Source organism: Trichomycterus rosablanca, chromosome 2 (assembly GCF_030014385.1).
Source record: "Trichomycterus rosablanca isolate fTriRos1 chromosome 2, fTriRos1.hap1, whole genome shotgun sequence".
NCBI classification, from domain to species: Eukaryota; Metazoa; Chordata; class Actinopteri; order Siluriformes; family Trichomycteridae; genus Trichomycterus; species Trichomycterus rosablanca.
Window position 1 is genome coordinate 7,604,765 of NC_085989.1, and position 19,029 is coordinate 7,623,793.

The following is a 19,029-nucleotide window of genomic DNA, read 5'->3' on the forward strand; positions in this document are numbered from 1 at the left end:
GTAGCTGTATGATTGACACTAATGGCTGAAATGGGTGTACACTTTGAGTAGGAGGTAAGATAATATCAACATATGCAAGCACACACACATACACACACACCTTGTTGCTGAGAAACAATATCATGAAATCTGACTCGACACTTAGTGTAGAAAGGTGAGGGGTAGACTGCCAACCCCTTTATAAAGTAGCAAGCAAATGTTTGCAGAGCATTCTTAAAACGCCCTCTCTGGGTTTTGCATACGCATTTCCATTGTGGCCAAGTGCACCTTTGGGTGGAAAAACCATTCTGCAGAGTGTTTGGTTAAGGCTGTTTAAATGTGAAGTCTCAGTCATGTGACTGTGAGCAAACGTTTGCTAAGAATTGGTGGCTCTTCTGTCGGTCACATAAGAGTAAACCAGTGTTGCTAGGCTAGACTATGCAGTTATTTCATTGTACATTGGAAGGTAAGTTAAAAAGTATCAATTGGATCTTCTAGTAGGCTGGAAGAGCGCTCATGTTATAATCTGTAAGTATTCATTTGAAAGGTGGTAGGTCCTATATTAGCTAAGTTAGATGTCTTAACTTGGGTAAGTTATCTTGGTTCCAGGAAAACTAGCATCCAACAAATGTCTCAATAACACAAATGCTGGTTTATGTTCATAAAACAAACAAAAAAATAACATTATGAAACTATAGTGTTGAAACTATTTAATCAAAGTGTATCATAAACCTACAAACCATAAAACAAGGCTGGCTTGTTTAAATTCCTTCAACCATTCGCATTTTAAATTCAGGGGGACATACAGAGACTTTTACTCCACCCATCTCATCTGATCACAAATAAAAACATGGCAGACTACCTATGATCTTAATATATTGGTAGCATATTCTTTACCTCTGTATAACAGAGAACTAATTACGTTCTATGCCCTTCACTATACTTAGAACAAGTGCCAGTGACCATGCATGAAATACTGCAGTACATTCTACCAAATGATCTTGCCACATCTTCAGGATTTTTGTACGTTAGATAAATACATATGCACATCTTGTCACTGCACATCTAGCTTTACATTATCTAAACATTTTGCAGGAATTACAATTTTGCAGAAATTTAGTGTGAGCAAATGCAGAAGGAATGTAGGTAATGCAATAGTGAGTCATTATTAGTCTCAGGAGAGGTCTGTGTGCGTGTGTGTGTCACTATTAAAAGGCTTAAGGAGAAATGTTGGCTAATTGTAATCAGCACCAGACACATTCTTTTGAAGCAGCCATGTGTGTGCGTGTGTATATGCGTGTATATTTAAAAATGTAAAGCCTGTAGATTAAGTGGGGTCAGATGTTTCATTTTGTGTGTGTGTGTGTGTGTGTCCATTTACACAGCAGTGTCACTAAGACAGAGCAATATTGATGTGATGCACCCCTGACATTTTGATACTAAATACTACAGAGCTTATAGACACCCTGGAAAAAACTATCACCAGCTAAATGTTGTATTTAAAAGAGTGAGTGAGGGAGTGAGTGAGTTACAAATCATATTACCAAGTGTATTACAATAACACTAATGTATGTGGAAAAAAGAACAAAACAAGTAGCCTTTGCACAAAAATCAACACCTTAAAGTTTGATAGACAGTGGTTGCTAATTCAATCTCTCCTGTACTGCATCCTCTAAGATCTAAATCTTAAATCTTCATTATTTTATTTTTTCTCTCAATTTCATTTAATTTTCATTTTTATTTAATTTAGGTTTTTTTCCTTTTCAACATTTATACATCCATATTGTTTATACATCCATATTTGTACTAACCGAAAAGGTGTAGTCTGAAGCTTTAGCTTATTTTGACTACCTTTTTTAATACTTATACAATTATTTCATTTCTGTTTATAAGCAATACAAATAATTATCAAAAAGAGAAAAAAAATATATATGTATATATATATATATATATATATATATATATATATATATATATATATATATATATACTGCATATATACACATATATATATATATAAAAGTAGATAATTAAATAATAATAACAAATCAACATTTCAAAAACATTTCGTTCATAATAATAAAGTACTGACCACCTTATTTTTAAACTAATTTAGCAGAGCCAATTAGTCTTCCGCTCCTGGGGACCCAGATAGTGTCCGAGGGTATATTTGCCTGACACACACACTTGATATGACCAAAAGTATGTGGACACATAACCATAAGCTAGTTGGACATCCCATTCCAAAACCATGAGCATAAGTAAAGTGTTGGCCTCTATTTTGCCCATAGAAATCTGTGCCTATTAGGTAAGACAAAAAGGTTTGGCTGTTCAGTGATGCCACCAAAGTTCCTTCAAACCTTGGGTCTGTCAGAAAACCTACTACATAGACGCATTTTACGTCATTCTACGCTCTCCCGAGAAGATGGATGTCTGAATTCTTGGCTGCCTTAAAATGCTGCCTACTGAAGTGCCTTATTTCAAAGCTATAATCTGACTGAATAATGAGGGAGCATCTGATGCTTCCTTAGCGGTGAAGCCAATCCCAGCATTCAGTGCAGCACAACTTTTCTTACAAAAAAATTACAAATATGGCAGACGAATGAGGAGCAGTTCTTTAAATAAATTCGTACAGATTTTTAATTCGTATAAAGGTGCACGAGTGTCATTTATTTGCAAATTCGGGCTTGACAGGGACAGTTTAACCGCTATGGTACACGGAGGGAGATGTTAGCTGCCATGTTAGCGGGTTGTGCTGCCTCAGCCTATTGGTTTGAATGGCCTGAGACTAACAGTGTTAGCTTAGTAAGTGAAAACTGCGGTGACATAATTGCCGTAGTCTGAATAACCTGCCTTAAAAGTTCGATATCTTATTAGAATCTTCTCTACTGCTCTAGGCAGTAGGCAGCAAGGCAGCTCACTAGGTTTTCAAACCGACCTCTTGTCTTTATTAACATCGCTTTGTGCACATAGGTACAGTCAAACTGGAGCAAGAAAAGGGCCTTCCTCAAACTGTTCCACAAAGTTGAATGCATTAAATACTTTTTCTGTCCTATTTTTATACACCTATTAGCAAGGAGTGTGGAGGAAACACGTGTCAGTGGGGGGCAGTTGTAACCTAGTGGTTAAGGTACTTCACTAGTAATCGAAAGGGTGCTGGTTCAAGCCCCACCACTGCCAGGTTGCCACTGTTGGGCCCTTGAGCAAGGCCCTTTACCCTCAATTGCTCAGACAAAATGCTGTCACAGTTTACTAAATGCCGTAAATGTATATGTCAGTAATTACTTGAGTCAATGTCTGTTAAAAATGAAACCAGCCAAAACCCACATTTGTATATACTTAAATAAATCAAACTAGAAAAATTAGAATTAATTAGAAATCTGTGCAATAGACAAACAAAAAAATGTCAGCTTGTCGTGAACAAGACGAAACAATATCTTGGGAAACCAACCACCGAGGAGAACTCGAGCCCTCCAGACCTGCCGTAACATACCATTACATGTGAACTTCTATTCCAGCAGTATAAGCAGGAAATAAAAGCTAAACCTTGAGCACCTGTGACAAGACGTGTAAAGCCTGCATTTAAAAAGGATAAATGGGGACTGTGTTACATGTAACTGGAGCTTGAAAGCGTCAACAAAACACAGGACTGTTCGAAACATGATCCAGCGACTTGTCTGTAGGAGTTTGACTAGTACCCCTTATCGCCGAATCAGACGGAGTTAATCCAGTTTGAGCCCTCGGTACACACAGCCGTGTACACTGAACTCATATATCATGTGTTTGGATTACGTAAGCGTATACTGTAAAAACATACACACCCATGTGGTCTGACAAGACAATTTACCAGCTTATGAAAAATGCCTTTAAATAGAAGTGAAGAAGAACGACAAATAAAACGTGGCTGCACAGACTTACTTGGAAGTAGGGCTGGGTGACTAAAAAACTCGATATGATTTAGAGAAGTGGCGATATACAATATGATGAAAACCTAAACATAAATGTTAAATTATCAGTATTTATTTGCTACACCAAAAGGAGTATGTCATATTATAACTGTATATCTAAGTTATATTTAAAATAATAATAATAAACATAAGACAACTGCATATCCAGCATACAGCTTGTAACATAAGTAAGGTCGGTTGCTTCCAACATGAAAACAATTTTGCAGGCCCTACTTAATTAAAAGTAGTTTTTGTACATAAATAAAGATTGAATGGAGGGACAGAGTGAGAGCTTTTTTACCTGTATGTTCATCTTTGCGGTATTTTACTGACTCAGCAAAATGCAGTGCATTGTGTCATGTCCATAAAATGTTGTGTTGTATATGTATATGTATATATGTGTTCCAGGATCCAGTCCAGAGTCTACCTCCTACCCTCCTGGATCAGATCCACCCCAGGTCTTCATCTCTGCCATTCACCTTTAAAAGGAGCTGAGGAGCCCCGCCTCGCTCTCTCTCTTTTGTTTGGAGCTTGTTGTGTGTGTTTGCCTTTTTGCCCATTGCCTTTTGCTTGTTTAAATTTGCCTGTTGCCTATTGCCTTGTTGCCTGTGTATGACCATTTTACCTGTATTTGTGACTACTGAGAAAGCTTACTGATTTGGATTTAGATTGCTATGTAAATAATTCACTTGTATATAGCTATGTTGTTTGTACACCAGTGGTAGGGAGTGGCTGCCATTTTGTTTGTCATCTATGTTATGTGCTCTGTTTATGTTAGGTAGGGAGTTAGGGAAGTACTTTGTCTTTTATTTTAATTCTTCTTTTGTTTTAGGGAAGCTAGTTTTAGTGGGTACATTAGATAGTGTGTGTTTTGTTTGTTATTTTGGCCTGGGTCACTCCTGAAGGTATACTGGTTTGCTTTGTCTCACAATTGTAAATACACTTGGTTAAAACTTACTCTTTTGTTCTTGGTGGTCTATTTTCCCCTAACTATACCATTTTCCTTATATGTGTTGCAGCCTAACCTAGACTAGGCCGTAACATAAATGGGGGCTCGTCCGGGATACATGAGTAGTTTTCTTGGCAGTTTTCTGTACCTATTGTTAGAGTCTCTCCTAAATCGTTTCTCTGTTTAAACCAGATTGTGTAAGGTATGGAAAAATTTGATTTCACCCAGTTTACCCTTTTCCCTACGTGGGAACAGTTTGATCAGTGTCGAAAGGCTGATTTACTGCTTGTGGCTGACTTTTTCTCTGCTACCATATCTCGTCATGCTCCAAAACATGAGATTAAGCAGGAGTTGAGCACTCAGCTGGTTGAAAGGGGGATATTACCGGAAAAGGAAGAGTCTCTGGGTGTTGCTTCAAGTCCTTCCCTGGGTGCGGCAGCCACTGAGGTTGCAGACGCCCCAGTGGTGCGGACACGCATGGATCCCAGTAGCACTTTTTTCTCCGGGATTGACCCAATGCTGGCAATCCGGCTTAAGGAGTTGGAGCTGGAAATTAAAATCCAAGAGCGGGAGGCTGAGGGGTTGCGCCTAAAAGCAGTAAAGGTGGAGGCAGACAAGGAGGTGGAGTTGAAGCGGTTGAGCTTAGCAGGTAGCAGTCCTATTCCTCGACCACGGAGCAGGCTCTCTCCTGCGGCTCACATCCCAGCCCATATCGAAGTCTCGACACCTGCTGCACCACCGGTGCCCAGGCCCCGCTCCCCATTCCGTTCAACAGCTGTAAGTAGTGCTGCAACTTTTGATGTCAGTCGACAGGTTGTTTTGGTGCCGGCTTTCAGGGAAATTGAGGTGGATAATTATTTTTCAATTTTTGAAAGGATTGCTACCGCACTTAATTGGCCGAAAGACTTGTGGGCATTGTTATTACAGTGCAAATTAGTGGGAAAAGCTCAAGAGGTTTGTTCGTCACTTTCGTTGGAGCAAAGTTGGGATTATGATATAGTAAAAGGCACTATTCTTAGAGCATATGAATTGGTCCCTGAGGCTTATCGACAAAATTTTCGAAATTTATCAAGAAACCCCAGTCAAACGTTTGTAGAATTTGCTAGAGAAAAGACCACATTGTTTGAGAAATGGTGTGCAGCTAGTAACGTTACAACCTATGCTGAACTTAAAGAACTGGTGCTGTTAGAGGACTTTAAGAACAACTTGCCTGAGAAAATCGTTGTTTACCTAAATGAACAGAAAGTAACCAAAATGTCTGCTGCTGCTACCTTAGCTGAGGAATTTGTTTTGACTCATAAAACTGTGTTTTCAGCTCCCCAACGTAGTCACACCATAACGGTAAAATCTAGTAAGGCTGTTAGTTCTTCCCGATCCGATGCCCCTACTTCACCTGTGGAAACACGGGATTGCTTTTACTGCCATGAGAAAGGTCACATTATCAGTGGGTGCCCCACTTTGCAGCGTAAACGTGCTCGTTCAAACAGTTCTGTTAAAAAGGTCCATGCTTTGTCTACCTTGCCTTCTGAAGTTGGAGGTCGAGCAGAGATGGTTCCTTGCTCCACTATAGAACCTGTGTTTAAACCGTTTGTCATTAGTGGGGTTGTGTCACTATCAGAGGTTAGTGATGTTAAGAAGCCTATACAGATACTCCGGGATACAGGGGCTGCGCAGTCACTTATATTAGGTAGTGCACTGCCATTCTCTGATGAGTCCTATTGTGGTTCTGACGTTTTGGTACAAGGTATTGAACTTGGTGTGGTCAGAATTCCGTTGCATTCAGTGTTTTTGAAAACTGAAACTTTTGTGGGGTTTGTAAAAGTTGCTGTTCGGTCGGAATTACCAGTGGGTGGTATTTCCTTGATATTAGGTAATGACATAGCCGGAGGAAAAATTTTTGCTCTACCAGAGGTAGTAAATAAACCTGTGGAACATGCTGATCTTTCAAGGGAAGAAGCCTCAGCTCTGTTTCCTGTTTGTGTGTTAACTCGTGCCCAAGCACGAAAGTTTTCTGATATAATTGATTTGTCTGACTCATTTTTGGGTGAAAATAACTTAGACAAAGTGTCTAGTGTGATTCCTCCCACTAAAGTTAAGTATAAGTCTAATACCTCTGTCTCTTCTCCATTATCTGAGGAGGTCGCAGATACGGTAACTCGTACTGCACTAATCTCTGCCCAAAATGCTGATCAAACACTGGCTTCCTGTTTTCGTTTAACATTAGAAAAGACGAAGGACTCAGAAGGTCGTTCACAATACTTTATTAAGGATGGAGTATTGATGAGGTCCTGGTCTCCTGTAAGTTCAAGCAGTGAATGTGAGACTGTTAAACAGATTGTGGTTCCTCTTCCATACAGGTCCTTAGTTTTGTCTTTGGCTCATGATCACCATCTCTCTGGTCACCTAGGAATAAGGAAAACTGTTAATCGCATCATTCAGCATTTCTTTTGGCCTTCTCTTAAAACAGATGTGACTCGTTATTGTCGGTCCTGTCACACCTGCCAAATGGTTGGAAAACCGAATCAGTCTATTCCGCCGGCTCCACTTTATCCCATACCTGCTGTTGGAGAGCCATTTGAAAGATTACTAATTGATTGTGTAGGTCCTTTGCCAAAGACTCGCTCAGGAAACTGTTACCTTTTAACACTAATGTGTGCTGCTACCCGATTTCCAGAGGCTATTCCATTGCGCTCCATAAAGTCAAAGTCAGTGGTTAAGGCCTTAATAAAATTTTGTACAACCTTCGGTCTACCAAAATGCATTCAGTCGGATCAAGGTACCAATTTTATGTCTAAACTATTTGCACAAGTAACACGTGAACTACAAATTAAACATTCGGTCTCTAGTGCGTATCATCCTGAATCTCAGGGCGCACTTGAGCGCTTTCATCAAACCTTGAAAAATATGCTAAGAGCATATTGCTTTGAAACACAAAAGGATTGGGATGAGGGAGTACCCCTCCTTTTGTTTGCAATTAGGGACACAGTACAAGAATCCCTTGGGTTTAGCCCAAATGCTCTTGTTTTTGGACGGTCTGTCCGTGGCCCACTTAGAGTGCTTTATGAGCAGTGGCTATCCTCATCATCAACAGAAAGTGATAACCTTCAAATGTTTGTTACTAATCTCCGTGAACGTCTTTGCTTGGCCCGAAAAATTGCTAGTGAAAATCTGTGTTCTTCTCAAAAGAAAATGAAGGCTCACTTCGATATCAAGGCAGTCAGTCGCACATTTAACATTGGGGATCGGGTCCTGGCACTTTTACCTGTTGCTGGTTTCGCTTTGCAAACCAGATTCTCCGGTCCCTATAAAATAATTGAAAAGCAAACTGACAGTAACTATATATTAGCAACTCCAGATCGCCGTAGTAAGACTCGCATATGTCATGTGAATTTGTTGAAACCCTACCTTGATCGCAGTTCCATTGATACGGGCGATCTTTCTGGGTCTTTGCCCTCACCTTCTTCGCCTAAGGTGTTAGCTGTCGCCTCAATATTGGAATATGCTCCTGAAAGTGATGACATTCATCTAGGTCGCAATATTGTTCCTTGCTCTCATCTCCCTAACTCTGATGCTTTGTTGCGACTCTCTGAAAAACTGTCACACTTGCCTTTCGATGCTCAGTCTGAGATCAGATCTCTAATTAGTAAATTCCCGACACTGTTCTCCGATGTTCCATCCCGCACCTCGGTCTTGGAACATGACATTAATGTTGATGGACACTCGCCTATTAAACAACATCCCTACCGTGTTAACCCCTACAAACGTGCTCTCCTTAATGCTGAAACAGATTATTTAGTGGAAAACAATCTTGCGATCCCTAGTAATAGCCCATGGTGTTCCCCGTGCATACTGGTCCCGAAACAAGATAATACTTATCGATTTTGTACCGACTATAGGAAAGTAAACTCTGTGACGATTCCTGATTCATTTCCTCTTCCTCGACTAGAAGATTGTATTGACCGTATTGGTTCATCTGAAGTCATTAGTAAACTTGACCTTTTAAAAGGCTACTGGCAAGTTCCCCTTACGTCTCAAGCTTCTGAGATCTCTGCTTTTGCTACACCAGATAAATTTCTTCAGTATACCGTAATGGCATTTGGTTTAAGAAACGCTCCAGCCACTTTTCAGCGACTAATGAATATAGTGTTAGGTGATGTACCAAACTGTGAAGCTTATCTGGATGATGTGGTTGTTTACTCAGATTCTTGGATGCACCATCTGAAATTACTAGAAACGATCTTTACCAAACTTAGAGATGCTAACCTGGTGCTGAACCTCGAAAAGTGTGAGTTTGGAAAAGGTGTGATAACCTACCTTGGAAAAACTGTTGGTAATGGTACTGTACGACCTCTTGATGCAAAGATCCAAGCTATTAGCTCCTTCCCAGCACCTAAAACAAAACGTGAGCTTAGACGCTTCTTGGGGATGACCGGTTATTATCGCTGTTTTTGTAGAAACTTTTCTGATGTGGTGTTGCCTCTTACTAACCTTTTAGGTAAGAATGTCCCGTTTGTCTGGTCCTCTGCTTGCAAATCTGCTTTTGATTCCTTGAAGGCTTTATTGAGTAGTTCTCCTGTTCTTGCCACACCTGATTTTGATAAGCCGTTTAAAATGGAAGTGGACGCTAGCAAAACGGGTGCCGGCGCTGTCCTATTACAAGAGGACAATCACCAAATTGATCATCCTATTTGTTATTTCTCCCGAAAATTCATCAAACACCAACTTGCTTATAGTACCATCGAGAAAGAGGCTTTAGCTCTTCTTCTCGCCTTGCAACATTTCGAGGTTTATTTAGGTAGTAGTTTGGTTCCCATCACAGTTTACACATATCACAATCCCCTGGTTTTTCTTCAACGCATGTCAAACACAAACCAACGCCTTATGCGCTGGTCGCTAATTATTCAAGGTTTTAATTTGGTTATCCTTCACAGAAAGGGCTCTGAAAATATTGTAGCTGATGCCTTGTCACGTTGTTATGACCCCTTGAATGAACTTTTGTAAAGTTCAACTTTATGGGGGGAGGTGTCATGTCCATAAAATGTTGTGTTGTATATGTATATGTATATATGTGTTCCAGGATCCAGTCCAGAGTCTACCTCCTACCCTCCTGGATCAGATCCACCCCAGGTCTTCATCTCTGCCATTCACCTTTAAAAGGAGCTGAGGAGCCCCGCCTCGCTCTCTCTCTTTTGTTTGGAGCTTGTTGTGTGTGTTTGCCTTTTTGCCCATTGCCTTTTGCTTGTTTAAATTTGCCTGTTGCCTATTGCCTTGTTGCCTGTGTATGACCATTTTACCTGTATTTGTGACTACTGAGAAAGCTTACTGATTTGGATTTAGATTGCTATGTAAATAATTCACTTGTATATAGCTATGTTGTTTGTACACCAGTGGTAGGGAGTGGCTGCCATTTTGTTTGTCATCTATGTTATGTGCTCTGTTTATGTTAGGTAGGGAGTTAGGGAAGTACTTTGTCTTTTATTTTAATTCTTCTTTTGTTTTAGGGAAGCTAGTTTTAGTGGGTACATTAGATAGTGTGTGTTTTGTTTGTTATTTTGGCCTGGGTCACTCCTGAAGGTATACTGGTTTGCTTTGTCTCACAATTGTAAATACACTTGGTTAAAACTTACTCTTTTGTTCTTGGTGGTCTATTTTCCCCTAACTATACCATTTTCCTTATATGTGTTGCAGCCTAACCTAGACTAGGCCGTAACAATTGATTAAGATGATGAAATAAATTTGTTGCTGCTACAGATCATGGGTCCTCATAACTGGTGCAATTACGTGAAGGCGCCTGCACAGGGCTGAGGAATAATGCTGATCAGGGTGTGGCTCTCCGCGCACAGTGCTGATCTGTATGTATAAACTCGAATCGTGCAGGTGAAAAATGCAGTCTGTACTGAGCACGTGTCGGAGGGGGTGTGTGTCAGTTGAGAAGCGTCCTCAGTCAGCGGTGGAGGGTTGAATCAGTGGAGGATGCAATCAGGGTAATTGGACACGACTAGATTAGGGGAGAAAATTTGGGGGGAAATATAAAATTAAAAATAGAAAAAAAAAAAGGTACTGTACTATTAATCAGAAAGTTGCTGGTTCAAGCCCCACCACCACCACCAAGTTGCCACTGTTGGACCCTTGAGCAAGACCCTTGACTCTCAATGGCTTAGACTTTATACTGTCACAACTCTAAGTCGCTTTGGATTATGCTGAAAACGTCTCCTGTACAATGTGAAGTGGCTCTTCCTAGAGTGCATCCTGGTGCAATCTTTTCCCCAGGTAAACAATGCACATGTGACTGCCACATGCTCTGTAAGAAAACAGGACTCATCAAACCAGACGACTTCGTTCTATTGCTCAGACGTCCAGTTTTGACACCTGAATATCTATTATAAGTGCAGTGGACAGGAGTTAGAATGGTCACTTTGATTAGACTGCGGCTACCCAGCCCCATAGACTGAAGGGTTCGATGAACTGTGTGTTGTACCACATTCACCTCATCTTACAAATTCAAATGTTCTGCAGTTTGAGCCATGGTAGGTGAGGAAGGAAAAATGAAGAAGGAAAAAGCTTTTGGAATAATTCTGTTTTATTTCTCTATTATAGTTCTGTTCAATTTCACTGAGTTAAAAGTTGTAGACTGTAGAAAGCAGAAAAGTTCTCATGATGGTGTTTTTGGAAACGCTGGGTCAAGTCATCCCTGAGGGACCCACGTCCCAGCAGCACGCATGATCACGGTCAGCTGACAAGGCAGCAGACACTGAGACAGACTGAGTGTGTGTGTTAATAATAGCTGCTTATGGAGACCAAATTGACCTAGTATGAGGAAAAATATAGGACACCTTTTTTAAATATAGGACACCTATAGGACACTTGTGGTCACTCCAAACTACATGCTATGCAGTACAATACACACTATAAAATAACACATACAAGTGTAAAAGTTTGTTTGACAGTGGCATCATTATGATAATAATTGCATTATTTGAATTCTCTTAATGACAGTCAACCGTGGCTCATAAGTGCTGATGCGCTTCAGGTACATGGTTTCATATACAATACAGCTGACAAACATTTTCTCTTGAAGTTGTGATCCCGAACCGTGGTCCACTACGTTTTTTGCTGACGACGGATCTCAGTATTCTTGTTTATTTTCCTGGGAACTCGCTCCGGTTTGGGTGGTTTGGGTGGTTTCCATGCTTGTCTTGCAAGAGCTGAATGCCCCAAGTCATAGCACAATGTCCCAGTCTACAGAGGTGAGACTTCCAATGTATTCGCTTCTCTTGGTTCCAGTTTTAAAAACATTGGACTAATTAAGGCCTTGTTTAGGATCTTAAATAATTCAGCCAGTGATAGCTCAGTGGTTAAGGTACTGGACTAGTAAACAAAAGGTTGCCGGTTGCCGGTTCAAGCCCCGCCACCACCAAGTTTGACACTGTTGGGTCCCTGAGCAAGGCCCTTAACCCTCAATTGCTCATTGTGTTCAGCTCATTGTGTTCAGCTCATTGTGTAAGTCGCTTTGGATAAAAGCGTCTGCTAAATGCTGAAAATGTAAATGTAAATTCTTTGGTCAGAAAATATGTGCTCCAATAACTTAGTTCTGGGGAAAAAAACAGTTGCTGAAATCATTAAAACTTTAGGACTGTCGGGCGGTGCAGTAGTAAAACATGTTAGCCCAGCCAGCCAAGCATATACAGCTTGGAAGGAAACCGGAGCTCCCAGATGAAAACCCACACAGACACGGGGGAAACATGCAAACTCCACACAGAAAGGACCCGGACCACGGTGTTAAATTGTGACTCACCTTCACCTACCCTCAGTATTTATGTAATAAGTGTTACTGAGCACTTTATTAGGTACACCTGTGTGTTATCTACATTCTTTGATCATTTTACAATCTCTTGCTCTGTACACTTAATCTATTTACCCTATTTGACCACCACTGACCAGATGGTGTTTGGGTAGTGTTGCATTCTCAGCATGGCAGTTGACACTAACACAGTAATTATCAGGTGCAGCAGTGTTGTTGGGATTTTTTAAATACTGTTTAAACTTACTGGCCTCTTTATTAGAATTACTTGTTTTAGGTGTACAGTCAGACTAGAGCTGTTTTATGTTTTCATGCACACTGTGTGTTCTTCCTCTAATCTTTTTTCAGTTTACAGTTTGTAATATTCTCCTCTTTCAGCATTGTCATTGGTGCTGTTTAAGAATTACAAAACTGCTGCACCTGAGACACTCCAGTACATACCAGTACAAGACACACTACCATGTTATTACCATTATAGTTTTACTGCAGTGCTGAGAATGGTTCATCACCCGAATAACATCTAGGCATTTGGGATATTGTGCAGGTTACTTAAAATAGTTAAATGGGGTATGGGGCAAAGGGGACAAAATGTACAAAGCAACAAATGGGCAACAGTTATTAATAGTAGACCCAAAATGTTTATTTGCAATAATCCAATAAGTGCTCAGTGAGTGTGCATTAACAAGGCAAGCTGCAAAACAGGCAGCACATTATTTTGTTAACTTGACACAACCCTCTTTTAACTTCTTTAAGAAAAAAACAATAAAAGCACTTTCGATGCGTACGGTGCGTGCCATTTTGCTAAACTGTGGTCCTTGAATGGTATTAAGTTATTTTTGTGTATCTGATCTTTAGAGAGAAGTGTGTACACAATGCAGCTATATTATTAGGAAGGACATTTAAAACTGATGCATCAAATATGAACAAACATTTGATTTACTGACCACGTTATGAGCCTCACAAAGTTGGAATTCTTGGCAGTGCTACATAATCTGATATACTTAATATGATATAAGGAATACAAGATCTGTAATATGAAATAAAATTTGAAATGAGTCAACTGTTGCCATATTTCCTACATCTGGATAGCTTTATGTTATGCTTGCCATTAATGTGCACTGCCAGCTGTTAAGTTCAGTGGGAAATCCATATTGTTATGGGCAGCAATCTAATGAAAATAATTAGATTCAATGTTTGCTTTGCGTGCTTGAATAACAGCCAACTAATATGAGGCAATTTTATATGGCCAGCACTTGCTGCATCATATTCCCTTAGGAGCAGATCACATTTACACCCTGACCAAGCTCTTGAAGGAAATCCAAAAACGGCTTTTTTTTGGTCCTGGTTCCTGGTACAGCAAAAATTTAATGTACTGAAGTATGCGGGGTATACTTTCAGGTCCGGAAGTATACCCCACATACATGTGTGGAAACACCCGTCATTTGATTTATATTTTACTTCAGTTTGTTCTGAGGCTGAAACATTTAGTTTTTTGTAATGAGGAAGAGCGCATCTTTACTCCTAGTAAAGAAGAAATTGAACACATGATGCAGAATCTCAGGTCAAGGTAGAATAATACTGTGGCTGAATTTGGAAAGTAAAACAGGCAATGAATAAATACAAAATAACAAAGGTAACATTACAAAAACTGCTATATAAAAGGTCCGTAACCCGCTACGGAGAAACGTGATAGCACAGAGATAGCAAAGAGATGAGAACCAGATTCCAAAGATGTTTGTGACAGGCTTATGCTAAGTTCACACTACACGACTTTCAAGTTGTTCAGATCACTGTACAGTTCACACTACACAACTTGATCTCTTGTAATCGGGAGTCTTTTAAGTCATTGTGGTTTTCACACTACACGACTGATCAGTGATAGGGGGTCACAAACTACACGATCTATCACCAGGAGGAATCTCAGACGAGTCTGTCTGGTATCTCAAACTACGCTTTGTCACTTAAACACACGCAAGAAGTGACAAGAAGTATAACGATACCATGTCCAAAAATGCACGGCAACAAAAGGCGAGCGATCAAAGTTGTTTGTGCGCTGATGTGTAGCATAAAGGCAAAGAGCAAAAAGACATGAATCTGGCTGAAGGAGAGGATTTGGCTACGTGGCCAGCAGGGATCATCTGTTCTGCATTGAGAGTTGGATGTAAACAAATATTTTTTGCAATGCAATGTTGGTATTATGGTTTGGCATGGACGACAAGGTCACAAATACTGTAAAGCTTGCGTGTGTGCCAATGTATTCTGTTAGAAACTATATTATGCCCCTGTTCCACACATTTACAACATCTTCCCCAGGGTTTCCCCTCATTCTGTATCTTGCATTCCCAACAATCACAACCTGATCGCAACACCATTCACACTATATGATTTTGAGTCGCTGACAGGTCCAGATATTTAGCTTGATAGCTAGATATTTTTCTTGAGTCGAGTCATTGAACAGTTCGATCAAATGCCAATTTGCCTCCAAGCTGCCACATCTAGCGGCAACCTGTTGCTGAGCGAAAAATCAGGGCAAAAATCGTGTAGTGTGAACTAGGCATTACGGTACACTGCCGTCAACTTGCCCAAACCAAACTCTCGGAAAGCAGGACAGGAGAACTTTCTGTGCTTCCCTGTTCAACCCTGAGTAAAACCCCCGACCACTCGCACTTCCCTCGCACCACTGTGGTGTATTTACGGAACGAGTCTCACCTCCAGAGATTGGGATACTGCACCACGGCTTGGGGCATTCCGCTCTCGCAAGACAAGCATGGCGCAAGGCCCAAACCACTGAAACCAGAGCGAGTTCCCAGGAAAATAAACAGAATGCTGACATCCATCTTCAGCAAGAACGAGTGAAACGCAGTACACGACTTCAAGAGAAAATGTGTGCAAGCTTATTATATGCATTCAGCATCCACCCCATTACTGTTTTCATTATTTATTTTCACAAACTGCATCCTGGTCAGGGTCCTGGTGAATCCAGCACCTCTAGAAAACGCAGGGTGAAAGGCAGCCGCAAACCCCAGACAGCCGATGCACTGCAGTGTAACTGGTGCTCACGTGTAAGCACTTGCAAAGCTCCTTACAGACAGTGGCCGGAGTCGAGGATCTAACCCTCGTGCTTATGACCTGGACTGCTGCCCAGCACCCACTGTACCAGCTATAACCCTGGTGCACATGTACCTGACGGGATTGGGTTGACACAAGCAAGCTTTTAGCAAGGAATCATGCTCATCCACACACACAAATGCTCAGATGCGCGCACACACAAAGACGCACATCTAAATCCGACATGTTGGTATCCTGTTTTAGAGCAGTGATTTTTTTTTGGTTGAGATTTGGTTGAGGAGGGGAGTATTTCAGTATGTGTGGTTAACCCCAAGTGTGTGTGTGTGTGTGTGTGTCAAAGTAATGCTTAACGATAATACATTGCTCTTCAGTTTGTGTGTGTGTGTGTGTGTGTGTGTGTGTGTGTGTGTGTGTGTGTACACTCTGGTAATGCTTAACAGTAATGCATTTTCACATTAAGCTCGTGATCATGATCATGTCAGCAGCATGCTGGCTATAGTGTGTGTGTGTGTGTGTGTGTGTCTTTTGTTTTGCTGTATGTTTTTTAGCTGAGCTTTTCCAGTAACAGAAATGATAAGTGTTCAGGGGAAATCATCAGTCACAATGAAATCTCTGACCCCTATTTATTTAAGTCTGAAATTTTTTTTTTTTATTTCACTTCTCATTTTCATCAATTACCATATCCGGATCAAGTTTGTGGCTGGAGTCCGATGTCAGTGAAATAAAAGCTAAAAAAAAAAAAAATGTTTTATTGCATTTTACAAAATGCCCCAACTTTTCATTCCAAAGCTGTTTAGCCAGCCAGGCAAAGTTGATGTTAGAAGCAGAAAAAATGGGTGAGCGTAAGGATTTAAGTGAGTTTGATAAGGGCCAAATTGTGATGGCTAGACGACTGGGTCAGAGCATCTCCAAAACTGCAGCTCTTGTGGGGTGTTCCCAGTCTGCAGTGGTCAGTATCAATCAAAAATGGTCCAAGGAAGGAACAGGGTCATGGGCGGCCAAGGCTCATTGGTGCATGTGGGGAGCGAAGGCTACTGTAGCTCAGATTGCTGAAGAAGTTAGTTCTGGTTCTGATAGAAAGGTGTCAAAATACACAGTGCATCACAGTTTGTTGTGTATGGGGCAGCAAAAGAGGACCAACACAATGCATGTATATATATATATATATATATATACAGTATATGTGTGTGTGTGTGTGTGTGTGCGTGTGTGTGTGTGTTTTTCCGTTGCTGTGCAACACATAACATACCGCACAGGCTAAAAGCAGGTATAACATCCCATGAAAAACAAAACAAACAAAAACCACATGACTGATTAATGCATATGCACACCAATGTCGTCTGTTAGTGTTAATTGCACGCAAGCTGCTAAAGAACTCCTTTGTCTCGTTATGTCAGCCGTTTATGAGGGCGTGTGGGGTCTTATGTCTACTTACGTACACACGCATGAGAGAACACAGACACACACACACACACACAACGACTGAACTATCATTGGCACATGGCCAACATAAACATAAATTCGACCACACTCGAGCTATAAACACACACACACACACACACACACACACACACACACTTACAGGTCATGGTCAGGTCAGTACTTAATTCGGCACTTGCTCACACAGTGTAATACAATACTTAACCGCTTTCATTTATTAATTTATTTATTCATATTCAGTGACTGCTTCGAACTTTTGCACATTGTAATACAGTAAAGCACTTTAAAAACAAATACAATATTCAATGTGTTGGAACTTGTTATATTAGTTCTTTGGTTTTAAAAAAAAAAAAAAGAAAGAAAGACTTGTTGTTAGCTCCAGAAATTTGCCACCCTTTGTAAAAACTGGTAAATGATTAGTAAAAAAAAAAATGATCAAACCTATCTAATCTTTAATTAAATTTATTGTATAAAACCCTTGTATAAAAAATATTTGAACAAAACCACATGTAACTCAATGTTCAGTGCAATTATTAACTAATGACTGAAATGAATAAACAATGCATGTTGTACTTTTGTAAATTTTACAAATGATTTAGATACGCTATACGACCAGACGTATTTAGGCACCTGACCACGAGCTTGTTGGACATCCAATTTCAGAAACAAGTGGTATTAAAATAGAATGACCTCTAGATATAACAACAGCCACTGTACTAAAAACGGTTCGTAGGGTTCTTTAGACAAAAGTTTAAAATATGTCAGTGAGAATTTGTACCCATTCTGTCAAAAGAGCATTTGTATGGCTGGGCACTGATGTTGGTCAAAAAAGCCTCAGTTGATGTTCCAGTTTATTCCAAAGCTGTTCAGTGGGGCTGAGGTCAGTACTCTGTGCAGACCACTGAAGTTTATTGAAACCAAGCTTTTCTTCATGTCTTCATAGTTCTTGCTATTATAGTTTTAATATACAGTGCCTTGCAAAAGTATTCAGCCCCGTTGAACTTTTCAACCTTTTGCCACATTTCAGGCTTCAAACATAACGATATGAAATTGTAATTTTTTGTGAAGAATCAACAACAAGTGGGACACAATCGTGAAGTAGAACAAAATTTATTGGATATTTTAAACTTTTTTTAGAAATAAAAAACTAAAAAGTGGGGCGTGCAATATTATTCAGCCCCTTTACTTTCAGTGCAGCAAACTCACTCCAGAAGTTCAGTGAGGATCTCTGAATGATCCAATGTTGACCTAAATGACTGATGGTGATAAATAGAATCCACCTGTGTGTAATCAAGTCTCCGTATAAATGCACCTGCTCTGTGATAGTCTCAGAGTTCTGTTTAAAGCGCAGAGAGCATCATGAAGACCAAGAAACACACCAGGCAGGTCCGAGATACTGTTGTGGAGAAGTTTAAAGCCGGATTTGGATACAAAAAGATTTCCCAAGCTTTAAACATCTCAAGGAGCACTGTGCAAGCGATCATATTGAAATGGAAGGAGTATCAGACCACTGCAAATCTACCAAGACCCGGCCGTCCCTCTAAACTTTCAGCTCAAACAAGGAGAAGACTGATCAGAGATGCAGCCAAGAGGCCCATGATCACTCTGAATGAACTGCAGAGATCTACAGCTGAGGTGGGAGACTCTGTCCATAGGACACAATCAGTCGTACACTGCACAAATCTGGCCTTTATGGAAGAGTGGCAAGAAGAAAGCCATTTCTCAAAGATATCTATAAAAAGTCACCTGTGAGACACACCAAACATGTGGAAGAAGGTGATCTGGTCAGATGAAACCAAAATCGAACTTTTTGGCCACAATGCAAAACGTTATGTTTGGCGTAA

General features: G+C 40.4%; 1 protein-coding gene and 1 long non-coding RNA gene across 3 annotated transcripts in view; both read right to left on the minus strand.

Annotated features, from left to right (window-relative positions):
* LOC134329349 (growth factor receptor-bound protein 10-like) overlaps positions 1 to 19,029 on the minus strand; it is a 63,270-nt gene that overhangs the window by 17,168 nt on the left and 27,073 nt on the right. The gene's annotated exons all lie outside the window — the stretch shown is intronic.
* On the minus strand, positions 7,121 to 11,076 carry LOC134329356 (uncharacterized). Of its 2 annotated transcripts, XR_010014862.1 has the most exons (4): positions 9,364 to 11,076; positions 9,190 to 9,265; positions 8,077 to 8,380; positions 7,121 to 7,278 (listed from the first exon to the last, which is right to left on the minus strand). It is a non-coding gene; the product is annotated as an uncharacterized LOC134329356 (long non-coding RNA). The 2 variants fall into 2 exon arrangements; XR_010014864.1 differs by lacking the exon at positions 8,077 to 8,380 and having other exon boundaries at positions 9,364 to 11,044.